We start from the raw sequence: 12,750 nt of genomic DNA, 5'->3' as shown, positions 1-12,750 counted from the left end.
AGAAAGCATATTACAAAAATCTTTTTGAAATAAATTTGATAACTTCTAAGAAGTACCTTGGAAGACAAATTAATGAAACTGACTCTGGAGGAAATATAAAATTTGAATAGCACCTATTAAAGAAAGTATATTCCTAGCCTGAAAACCTACCTATATGACAACAACAAGCTCATATTTCTGTTTTAATTTTTGTATTTAATGCAGTCATTTGGAGGTGGTTTTGAAGTTTATTACTGATTAAAGGTCTAAATTTTGTATTTTTAAATTGCTAATCCATTTTCCAAAACAATATCCTTCCTTTCCCCAATTATAATTTTGTAGTAGTTTTATTAAGACACAGGGCTGGTAATGTAGCTCAATGGTCCTGTACCTGTCTGGCAAGTGCAAGGTCCTGAGTTCAATTCCCAGTGCCAGAGGAAAAAAAAGAAAAAGATACAATGTGTGAAACCAGGATAAACCCAAGAAATGCCCCCTCGTGCCCCTCCCCTTATAAAATAGATGTTTTTGTAACTGCTTGTTCTGCTTCTGTAAACTTGCTTCATTGCTTCTCGGAAAGAGATAGTGCCTGGTGCCTCCCTTTACTGTAAATTGCCCTAACCTGACACAGCAAGATAGCCGAGTTGTGAAAAATACTTTTACAACTAGTCAAAAACATGTTAACCTCCCTCTTGAACTTCTCTTCTTAAAATAACACCTATAAAAGCTATGCTGCTATGACACCCTATATAAACTGTGCTGTTCCTGGACTGAGGACTTTGCTTTCTTAGGGAGTGGAGTCCATGCACGTGAATAAACTCCTTTCAGTTTAACTTTGTCATTGATCCCAGTGTTTGGTGATTTATGGGCTCGCTTGGCACAACATAATGTACCTTCCATATAATTCACACATTTAAATTGTACAATTCAGTAGGTTTTTTGTTTGTTTGTTTTGAGGGTGCTGAAGATCAAACTCAGGACTTCATACATAATAACAAGTTGTTCTACTACTGAGCTACTCCCCAGTCCCATTGGTTTTTAATATTTTCCAAAAGTGTACCTCAATAACCACAATAATTTTAGAACATTCTTATTACCTAAAAAAGAAATCCTATATCCTTTGTAACAAATGCTCCCACATTCCCAAAACACCTCAGCCTTAGGCAACTAATAATCTGCTTGCTTTCTGGCTCTCTAGATTTGCCTATTGTGGATATTTCATACAAGAATTGTATAATATATGCTGCGCTAGTTTTATTCACAATACTTCTCACACCAGATTGAGTGAGTTATTTCCTAGTTCTAAGTTCCTAAGCAGTTCTCCCATTCTCCAAACATCAACCTTACATCCAACAATTCAATCAATTCTGACTACTCCAGAATTAAAATCAGATCATGTTAAGAGCTTGGTCCCAAAAGACAGCCCCACTTCAGACTCCATTTACAAGTCCAAGGCTGTCACTTTTAATTCTGACCAACCAGCTGTAAATCAGAGGTTCCCAAGACCCCTGTCAGGTTTGGAAAGGTATTAGAATGGCTCACAGATCTCAGGGAAACATTTTACTTTCATTTACCAGTGTATTATAAATACAGCTCAGAAACAGCCACATGCAAGAGATGCGTAGGCCAATGTATGAAGAAAGGGCAATGAAATTTCCATGTCCTCTCTAGACACCTTTTCTCCTGATAGCTTGTCATGTTTACCTAGTTGGAAGCTCTCAGAACACCATAATTTAGGGTTTGGTTTTTTTGTTTTTGGGATTTCAGTACATAGCCATGACTAACTATCAGATCACTGCCCATTGGCGATTAACTCAATCTCCTATTCCTCCCACTTCTAAAAGGCAAGGGAGTGGGTCTGAAACTTCTAGTCCACTAATCATGCCTTGGTCTTTCTCCTTACCAGCCCCCATCTTGAAGCTACGGGGCTCCCAGCCACCATCACTTCATTGGCATACTAAAAGAGTTTCTGGGCTGGGGATGTCACACATTGGTAGAGTACTTGCTTAGTGTGTGTGAGGTCCTGAATTTAGTCACCAGCACCAGAGAAAAGAAAAGAAAATTGTTTTCACTCCAGCAATTGCCCAAATTTTAAGAGCTGTGTATCAATAACTGGACACAAAGGCCAAATATTTATCTGGTATTTTTTTAAATTTATCTTGTGTTATGTCACAGGTGAATTTTTGTAACTGGACTCTTTCACTTAACATAATGTTTTCATGTCTTATCTGTGTTGTACATTGTAACACTACTTCATTTCTTTTTATAGCCAAATAATATTCCTTGTATAGATATATCACATTTTACTTTTCTATTTATCAGTGGAATATTTGGGTTGTTTCTACTTTTTGATTATTATGAATAATGGTGCTCTGAACACTTGTGTATATGTGTGTTTTCAATTCTTTTTTTTTTTTTTTGGTACAGGGGATCGAACTCGGGTCCTGGCGCTTGCAAGGCAGGTGCCAGAACCACTGAGCTAAATCCCTGGCCCTGTTTTCAATTCTTTTGGATATATTTACGCAAGAGTAGAATTACTGGGTCAAATGGTAACCCTATGTTAACCTTTTGAAGAATTGCCAGGCTGTTTTCCAAAGTGACTGTACCATTTTACATTTCCATTAACAGTTTCTGATTGCTCCACATCCTCAGTAACTCTTCTCATTATTTGTATTTTTAAAATTATTATTATAGTCATCCCAGTGAGTGTAATGTAGTACCTCACTGTGGTTTTGATGTTTCCCTGATGGCAAATGATATTGAGTATCTTTTCATATGCTTAGTTGTCATTTGTGTGTCTCTCTTTGTTACCAGATGAGGGTCCTATGTGGCTTTCTGCCGGGTTCTTGGTATCTCAAAGAATTGGACAAGACACATAGAAAAGGCAGTGAAAGTGTACATTTACTGAAGGCAGAAAAGATGTGTGCTCTGCAAAGTGAGAGTGGGTCCGTGAAAGGTCACAGTGGCTCTAAGGATAAGGGAAAGGGGTCTTTTATTTCTAGTTAAGAATCCAAGTCCCTCCCAGAGGGGTGTCCTGGACACATTTGACAGTGCATGTTGAGTCATGTCCTCTATGTTAACTGCCCACAACCTTTCCCATAATTCACTCTGTTATGATTGTATCCATGAGATGCAACCCATGTGGATGAGTAGATAATGAGTTTGTCCACACCAAAGGTTACTTTCAGACACTTGGAGGTATTTCTGCAACTGTGCTTGAGTTGGTGATTTCCCCAAGAACTGATTTATGGGCTACTACTTTCATTGTGACTATAGTATGGAAGAAAGAGAGGTAGGCCCCTGGGCAGGACCAGGACCCTTAAAGATTGATGGGGAGTGGTTTCTCAGCCCATGATTGAAAAGAAGACATGTCTTTGATATATCAGAAATAATATAACTCCCACATGTCAGATACATCAAGTTTGTGTTCCCCAAAATTGAAGAACGAATTCTAATGGAACAATGGAGGTTAAGACTAGAAAAGAATTTATTGAGAGAGATAACTCCTGAGAGATAAGAGGGGACCCAAAAGTGGATTTCCAAGAGCCCACTTCTCAAAGGAAGTTTTATAGGGCAAAATCATAAGGTGGGTACAACTGGGTCAAAACTGTCATCAACCAATAAGATTCCAAGTATAGCCACTTAGGTAACAGTGATCCAATGTGGAAGCAGGTCACATAGAAAGTATACTTGGAAAAAACAAGGAACTTTTTAGGAAGAGATGGACCAGGAGGCCCTGGTCACCCACCTGGGTGACTGATGTCTGTCTAGGCTTTATTGGACCAGGTGATACCAATTATAGTATAATCTTCAATTTATTGCTTATTCCTTGGGGAGACATGTAGGCCTGGTCATTCCATGTTTATCTTGAGGCCTTGCCTTCAACAGATGTGCCTTCAGCCACGGTTGTAATGTGTTTTCATCCTCTGCACTGACTTCCACAAGGGCCTAACCTTGTCTGACTGCCTATAATGTTTCTGCCTAATTTAGCTGTCTATAATACCTGGCCTGTGCTAACTACTATTATTCCTTTCCCTACTTGTTTCTATGTCTTCATTATCAAACTGATCCATTCTATACCATTTGATTGTCTGTTTCATCAGAGACCCACAAGTTTTCTTTATCTTTCATAATTATTTTAAATTTGGTAGTAGTATTCTCTGAACTCCAAACTCCTCATATTTCTTTTACTTTTTCTGAAATATCCTGGATATGCTCTCTTGTTAATTCCTTGTGAAGATCTTTAGAAAATGACACATTGCCTTTTTAACAAAAAAGACACCTTTGTTTGGTCATTCCTTATATACCATAAAATATGCCCACTTGGCATACTGAATATTTTAAGCTGAAGGAAACTTTGAAAATGGCAGAAGCAGGAAGATCTCGCTGACCTTCTCCTGCCCACACTTCAGACCATAGAAATTAGAATTACCTGGTCCCCCTTTGTCCTGAAACAGACTATAAAATTTATAAATGACATGCTCTGACCTCTCTCTCTTCTGCTTTGAAGCACTTCATGTGACAGATATCTTTCTCTATCCCAGGAGAGAAAGAATGTCATTCAGAGAGACCAAGAAGAATCTGAACAAACAGGCTTTTCTAAATTTTCAGGTTCATTACCATTAAATCATATCCTTTTGTACTCCAAACACACTTCTACATAAAATCCATAAAATACGGTTTCCCAAGGTCTTTGGGTCTTCATTTCTGCAGGCTCATATGTGACATAAAATATTAAATAAATGTGTGTAATTTTTCTTGTCAGTCTCTCTTTTGTTATAGAGGTCTCTTGTAATGGGAAATTATTTTCTCTTCTATAATATGCACCATAAACTTCTGGTAGTAATTTATACTGGAAATGATGTGCATTTGATGTATGATTTTGATTAAATATTATTGTCTTAAAATTAGCAAAGCAAATGGCACACTGGAAAGATCTGACTTGAGTCAATTAATGCTATAGGATATTGCTCAATTTCTAGTAGGAGGTTTCATCTAACTATTTCTCCTACTTGCCCTACTAAAACAGTCTCTTTGCATGAATTTTAATTTTGCAGCATTTGATTAATCTCAATAATTAGAATTCTCCATGGAAATCATGGGACAAGATCCTATAACTTCCAAAAAGCATAAAAATAATGCTCTCCTTTTATTTGTTGCCTGGCAACAATAGTTTTTGTTTTTATCCACAAGGAATTTCAAAGATATTTTCTGATCAGTGCAACTTTGGCAGGGAAAGGAAAAGAAAAGATACTGCTTTCAACATTCAAAAATTGATAGGGCGGCGACAGGAAAATAAGAAACCACAGCTAAATTGAAGACAATGCAGAGAAAAGAACAAAGCAGTCTTCAGGGCTTACTGGGAAGAGCTACCTGTCTCTGCTAACACAAGATAATCCCAGAGATGGTCAGCACCCCCAGGGAGAAACAACAGACCAATAGTGTTAGCTCCAAGAAAAGCCCACTGTTACATGTGTTTTCTCCTTTCTGAGTGATGCTAGGGACCAAGACACCAGAAGAAGGATAAACATGAAGAAGACCCTCAAATATTATGCTGAATAGGTTGACGAGGATAGTAAACATCAAAATATAACCAAATACAAGGACACATAACAGGGATACAGAATCTGTAAGTAAGAAGATCTCCACAGAAGTGACAGAGTTTCTCTACACTAACTAATCTTCAATCCCAGTGCAAAAACAGTTGAAATATGAGAAAGCAAGGCAACAAGAGTTTCAGAAAAAGTGTAACTTCCCAAAAGTTGATCTCACAAAAAATGAAGTAGAGAAAGCTATTGGGAAAGAACTCAAAAACCAAATAGTCAAAATGTTTGAAGAGCCAGGTGTGGAGGTGCATACCTGTAATCCCAGCACCTTGGAGGCTAAAGCAAGAGAATCACCAGGAGTTTGAGACCAGCCTGGACTATATAGTGAGTTCAGGACCACCCTGAACTACATAGTGAGACCCTGTCTCAAAAAACAAAAAAAGTTTTTTGGAAGAGATAACAAAATTAACATATAAACAAATGCATGTGTTATAGCTTGTGTTTAGATATCCCCCCCAAAGCTTCATGTGGTCTTAGGTGGAGTGTTTTCAGAGGCCGCTGGATCTAGAGTGTGTGGTGCTGGAATTGATTCGTGTGCTGGAATTGATTCGTGGTACAATACTAGGATCAATGACACTAGGATTAAGGGTGTGAGTGCTACTTGCCCTAAGTAGTCTAGATAACATTAAAGGAGCAGAAAAATTTAATTTTGTTCGTTAGGATTTTGCCGCTGCTTTTGTTTTAAATTTTTGGTGTATATACTCTGTATTCTGTGTAACAAAAGAATTTGCTGCCATATTTTATATTGATAGATATTTTCAGAACTTGTAAACATGTGTTTTGACAAAGTTGATTAGTTTTCACACAACTTGTAGATGAACATGTTTCTCATATTGTGACAAGATTATCCCAACATTATATATTATATCATGTACCTAATGTTGCCTACTTTTCTTTCATATTAAAGCTAATGTTTTTATTTTTTAAAAAACATTAAAGGAACAGAAAGATGCTGTTAAAATCCCTTGTTGATTTTGCTTCGTTCTGCTCACCAGGAACTGTTTCTCCTCTATCACCCTGCCTTGGAGCCAGTTGAATATGGACTGAAATCTCTACAAACTGTAAGTCAAATAAACCTTTTCTCCTTCAATTTTGGATGATGGGTATTTTCTCTCAACAATGAGAAAAGTAACTAAGACAGAATAAAATGTTCAATGAGCTCAAAAGGATTTAATTAAACATGTAGAGGATTTTGCCAAGAGAATGTCCAATGATCCTAAAGAATTAAACAATAACAGTTAAATGAGACAGTACAAGACATGAATGACCACTTTGGTGAAGAATTAGAAAATATGGATAAAAAGCAAACAGATAAATGATACGAAAATTCAGTGGAAAGCATGAATAGAATATTTGATAGTGTGAGGACAGAGTGTCAGATTTAGAAGACAAGGTGGGTGTAGTAGATCTTAACTCAATGACACCCTAAAAAATGACATGACACCATGAAAGCTGGCTCCAACGGCTACTAGATGACTCAAAAAAAGAAATCTCAGAATTATAAGAATAAAGGAAAAATTAGGCCAGTGATTTAGCTCAGTGGCACCACCCCTGCCTCGCAGGTGCAAGGTCCTGAGTTTGATCCCCACTACCAAAAAAAAAAAAAAAAGAATAAAGGAAAAATTAGAAGATAACTCAAAAGGTTATAAAAAAAGTAAATAATTTACTTACTAACATCATAGATAAAACTTTTCCAAATCAAAGGAAAAAACTCAGTATTCAAATATGAGAGGCAAGCAGGTGTGGTGACACATGCCTATAATCCCAGCACTTGGGAGGCTGAAGCAGGAGGATTGCTGTGAGTTCAAGGCCAACCTGGGCTACACAGTGAGTGCAAGGCCAGCCTGGAATACATAGTAAGACCCTGTCTCAAAAACAAACAAACAAATCAAGTATGAGAGGCATACAGAACCCCAAATAGCCATGACCAGAAGAAAACCTCTCCATGACCCATCATAATCAAACATTGCAGAAATTCAACAAAAGGAGAAAATATTAAAAGCTGTTAGAGAAAAACAGCAAGTAACCTCTAAAGGTGAGCCTATCAAAATGACAGCAGATTTTTCAGTACAAAACTTAAAGGCCAGGAGAGTATGTAGCAAAGTTTTCCAACCTCTAAAAGCAAACAATTGTCAACTCAGATTTTTATATCCTGTAAAATTAGCCTTCAATATTGATGGACAAGTAAAGACTTTCCACAACAAAGAAATCCTAAAGAAGTACATAACTACTAAACCAGCATTGCAGAAAATACTCAAGGGAATCATAGACAGGGAGGCCACCTGCACCAAAGAGCCCAAAAGAAAGTGTACATCTAATTGGGAGAGTAGTTAAACAAAAAGAAAAAAGCAATCAGAAATGGAAAAATAATGTAATAATGGGACTCAATAAATACCTTATAATATTAACTCATAATATCAATGTCTCAACTTCCCAATCAAAAGATACATACTGGCAGATTGGGGAAAAAATGCAACCATATATTGCCTACAAGAGAAACACCTGGTCCAAAAGGAGGTACACAAACTGAAAGTGAAAGGATAGAAAATGATACTCCATTCAGCCAAGGCCTGAAAACAGGCAAGAGTTGCTATCTTATTTTCAGACACAGCAGACTTCAAGTCAAAACTGGTCAAAAGAAATAAAGATGACTACTACATACCGGTAAAAAGAACAATTCAACAGGAAGAGGTAATAATAGTAAATATCTATATAAAATGTCAGTCATAAAGCATGCTTAAATAAATACAAAAGAATTGAAGTAATCCCCTGTATATTATCAGGTCATATCAAAATGAAGCCAGCAATCAAGAGCAAAAGAAGCCAGAGAAACTATACAAACATATGGCAATTGAACAATACATTATTAAATAATGCATTTTGTATCAATAGATCAAAGAAGAAATCAGGCAAAAAATGAAGAAGTTCCTAGAATGAATCAAATAACAATGGAAGCACAACATTTGAACACCTATGGAACACAATGAAAGCAGTTCTAAGAGGGAAGTTTATAGCTGTGAATGCACACATAGAAAGAACAGAGCAAAAAAAAGAAAAAAAAAGAACAGAGCAATCCCATGTAAATAACCTAATGATGCATCTTAAGGTCCTAGAAAAACAAGAGCAATTCAAATATGAAACTAATAGAAGGAAAGAAATTACAAATATTAGAGCAGAAATTAATTAAATTGATATTTAAAAAATATAAGATCAGAGAATCAAAAAGTTGGTTCTTTGAAAGGATAGTAAAGGGACCTGAGAATGGGGAGGACAGGATGGAGGGGAAGTAAAAAGAAACAAGATGCAATCTGTATATGTACCAGTACCCTCACAATGAATATGTTTATTCATTGTGTCACAATAATATACTAATTTTAAAAAGAGGAGAAAAAGAAAAAATTTAAAAGGTCCTTATGAAAGAAAGAGGAGGTCAGGAGAGTCAAACAAGAAGTGACTAAGGAAGTGGGGGTCAGAGTGGTGCTGGTTGCCACAGCCAATGAACCCAAGTGCCCTGGATGCTGGAAATGCAAGGAAATATTTCCCCAGAGCCTCAGAAGGAGCACGAATGACACTTCTGCTTGGCCCATGAAACTCATTTTGGGAGTCTGAACTGCAGCACTTTAAGATAGTAAACTGGTGTTGTTTTATGCCACTAAGCTTGTGGGAGTTTGCTATAGAAGCAAGAAGAAAATGCATATATAATGAGATATAATCAATAAAATCTACAGCTGCCATAAAGTATGAACTCGAATTCTACTCAGAATGTACCAGAATCCAGTTTTGTTTTGTTTTGTTTTGTACCAGGCATTGAACTCGGGTCCTTGAGCTTGTGCAGCAGGCAGCGAAACTACTGAGCTAAATCCCCGGCCCCAGAATCCAATTTTTCATAACTGTATTAAAATAGTCACACATTGAGGGCCAGGGATTTAATTCAGTGGTTCCACCACCTGCCTTGCAAGCGCAAGGTCCCGAGTTCAATCCCCAGTACCAAAAAAATAAATAAATAAAATAAAATAGTCACACACAGAGCCATATATAAATGAATAAAATGACAGCCTGGACATAAAAAAGAATGCTAGACCCCTGGGAGCCCATGGTCAATATGACAGTGGGGGGCCAAACAATGACTTTTATGGTGGATATGGGGCCTGAACATTCCATTGTGACCACCTCAGTGACCCTCTTCACCAAGAGGGATGCCACTATTGTAGGGGCAACTGGAGTTCAGACTGCATGGCTGTTTTGCCAAGCACAGACCTGCCAATTGGGAGAACTTGAAATGGTAGTCCATGAGTTCCTATATCTGCCTGAGTGCCCTATCCCTTTCCTGGGAAGAGGCTTGCTGACTAAACTTGGAGCGTGGATAGTGTTTACGCCCAAGGGACCTGTTAACCTAACCCCATATGTCCAGAAAGGACTGATACTGTCTGTAACTGTACCCAGAGAGCATGAATGGAAACTGCACACTGCTAATCTGGACGAAATAACAACCCCACCACCACCACCACCACCCAGAGTCACTGGAGACATTTTCAGAGGTCTGGGCTGAAAAGTCCCTACACGGGATGATCAAGAATCAGCTCCCAATCCTGGCAGAACATAAACCAGGGGCAAAGCCTGTCAGACTGAGACAATGTGTTATACCCAAAGAGCCATGACTTAGGATCCAGAAACACATCAGCCAGCTGAGGGGTGCAGGGAGCCTAAAAGAATGCCAGTCCCATCCACTATCACCATTCCTGTTCAATATAGTTCTGGAAACATTAGCCACAGTAATTAGACAAGAGAAAGAAATAAAAGGAATAAAGATAGGAAAGGTAGAAGTTAAACTGTCATTATTTGCTGATGATATGATACTCTATCTACATAGAAGACCAAAAAACTTCACCAAAAGACTTCTAGACTTAATTGACATTCAGTAGAGTAGCTGGATACCAGGTCAACACTCAAAAATCAATAGCCTTGTTGTACACAAATAACAGACTCACTGAGAGAGAGAAATTAGGGAAACAATTCCTTTCACAATAGAACCCAAAAGATGAAATTATCTAGGAATCAATCTAACAAAGGAAGCAAAAGACCTCTACATTGAAAACTACAGCACTCCGAGAAAAGATATTGAAGAGGATTTAAGAAAATGGAAAGACATCCCCTGTTCCTGGGTAGGAAGAACCAATATAGTGAAAATGGCCATACTTCCAAAACTGCTACAGAGATTCAATGCAATCTCAATTTAAATCCTAATAGTATATTTCACAGAACTAGAGAAAACAATCCAAAAATTCATTTGGAACCAGAAGAGACCTAGAATAGCAAAAGCAATTCTAAGCAACAGAGACATGACACGGGGTATCACAATCCCTGACTTGAAACTATACTACAAAACCCCTGTGATAAAAACAGCATGGTACTGTCAAAGAAACAGACCTGAGGATCAGTGGAATAGATAAGAAGATGCAGAAACACTTGACATACTCAGCTACCTCATCTTTGACAAAGGAGCCAACCATCCTCACTGGAGGAAAGATAGCCTCTTTAATAAACGGTGTTGGAAAAACTGGATTTCAACTTGCCAAAGATTAAAACTAGACCCCTCTCTTTCACCATTCACTAAACTAAAGTTGAAGTGGATTAAATATCTAAATATTAAAACAGAAACACTAAATTTGCTGGAAGATAAGTTAGGTAGAACTCTTGAAGACACTGGCAGAGGGAAAGACTTTATGAACAAAACCTTAGTAGCACGGGAACTAGCTCAAAGAATCAACAACTGGGATCTCATCTTATTAAAAAGTGTCTGCACTGCAAGAGAAACCACCAACAGAGCTGAGAGACAACCTACAATGTGGGAAAAAATGTTTACCAACTGTTTAGCAGCTGTTCCTCAGACAAGGTCTACTATCTAGAATATATAAAGAACTCAAAAAAATCAGACCCCCCAAATATAAAAATCCAATTCAAAAATGGGCACCTGAAATGAACAGACATTTCTCAGACAAAGAAGTAAAAGCAGCAAATAAACATATGAAAAAATGTTCAACATCACTGGTCATTCGAGAGATGCAGATGGAGCTGGGGATTTAGCTCAGTGGTTACGCCGCCTGTCTCGAGAGATGCAGGTGAAAACAACACTGAGATTCCACCTCACCCCAGAAAGAATGGCTACTGTCAAGAAATAACAAATGCTGACGGGGCTGTGGGGAGAAAGGAACACTTCTTCATTGTTGGTGCAACCACTGTGGAAATCAATGTGGAGATACCTCAAAGAACTAGGATTAGAGGTTCCATTTGACCCAGCTATTCCTCTGCTGGCTATCTACCCAAAAGAATTAAAAGAATCATACTGCAGTGATATATGCACACCCATGTTTATAGCAATACAGTTTGTAATAGCTTAAACTCGGAAAAAGCCCAATTGCCCATCAACTGGAGACTGAATAAAGAAGGTGTGTTGGTTTTTTTTTATAAAATGGAGTACTACTCAGCCATAAAGAATGAGAAACTAGAGACATTTATAGCTAAATGGATGCACACTGAGGCCATACTCTTTTTTAAGTGAAATAAATAGGACACACACGTGTAAATACTGAATAGTTTCTCTGGTGTGAAAAACTAAAAGTGTAAATAAGGATCAAAATGTATAATTGATAATGTGAAATAGGAAGAAAAGATATAAAGGAGTAGGGGAAGTGGGAGAGGTAGGGAAAAGGAAAGAAGAGAAAAGAATGTGGGACTGTATGATTCAAAATTCAATTATTCCCCTAGCCTCTGTTGTGTTTAAAATTTAATGGTTAAAATGTGCTTGTTAGTCTTGGGAGGGTAGATAAAATCTGTAACAAAACAAAGTTCCTAAGTAAATCATTCAACCCCTTGTTTGTCCGGAGAACGAATATTCCCGGACCCACTATCGGTAGAACAATCCATCACTGAGTCTGCTGACCATCAGTACGTGACGATCGTGACCATATGGTCGTGACCATTGCTGTGCGTGTCTGCTGACCGTCAGTACGTGACAGTCGACCACTAACCTTTGTTCCTTTTTTTCCGTGAATCTACATGTTAACCTCCCCCTCAACCCCCTATAAAAACAGCCTTGGACTCTGCTTTGGGAGTGCCGCCTGGTCAGACTAATAAAGGTCTGTTTTATTTTCCAACTTGTCGGGTGTGT

At 37.9% G+C, this 12,750-nt stretch overlaps 1 long non-coding RNA gene across 1 annotated transcript in view; it reads left to right on the top strand.

The window, feature by feature from the left end:
- LOC147826397 (uncharacterized) overlaps positions 1-12,750 on the top strand; it is a 111,865-nt gene that overhangs the window by 84,212 nt on the left and 14,903 nt on the right. The window contains exon 3 of the long non-coding RNA XR_015439524.1: positions 6,578-6,643. This is a non-coding gene — a long non-coding RNA (uncharacterized LOC147826397). The remainder of the gene's footprint in view (positions 1-6,577; positions 6,644-12,750) is intronic.

This window comes from Heterocephalus glaber, unplaced genomic scaffold (assembly GCF_053883595.1).
Source record: "Heterocephalus glaber isolate CG9 unplaced genomic scaffold, H.glaber_assembly_v1.0 deba00001472, whole genome shotgun sequence".
NCBI classification, from domain to species: Eukaryota; Metazoa; Chordata; class Mammalia; order Rodentia; family Bathyergidae; genus Heterocephalus; species Heterocephalus glaber.
Note: the sequence above shows the minus strand (reverse complement) of the source record. Positions and strands in the feature narration are given on the sequence as shown.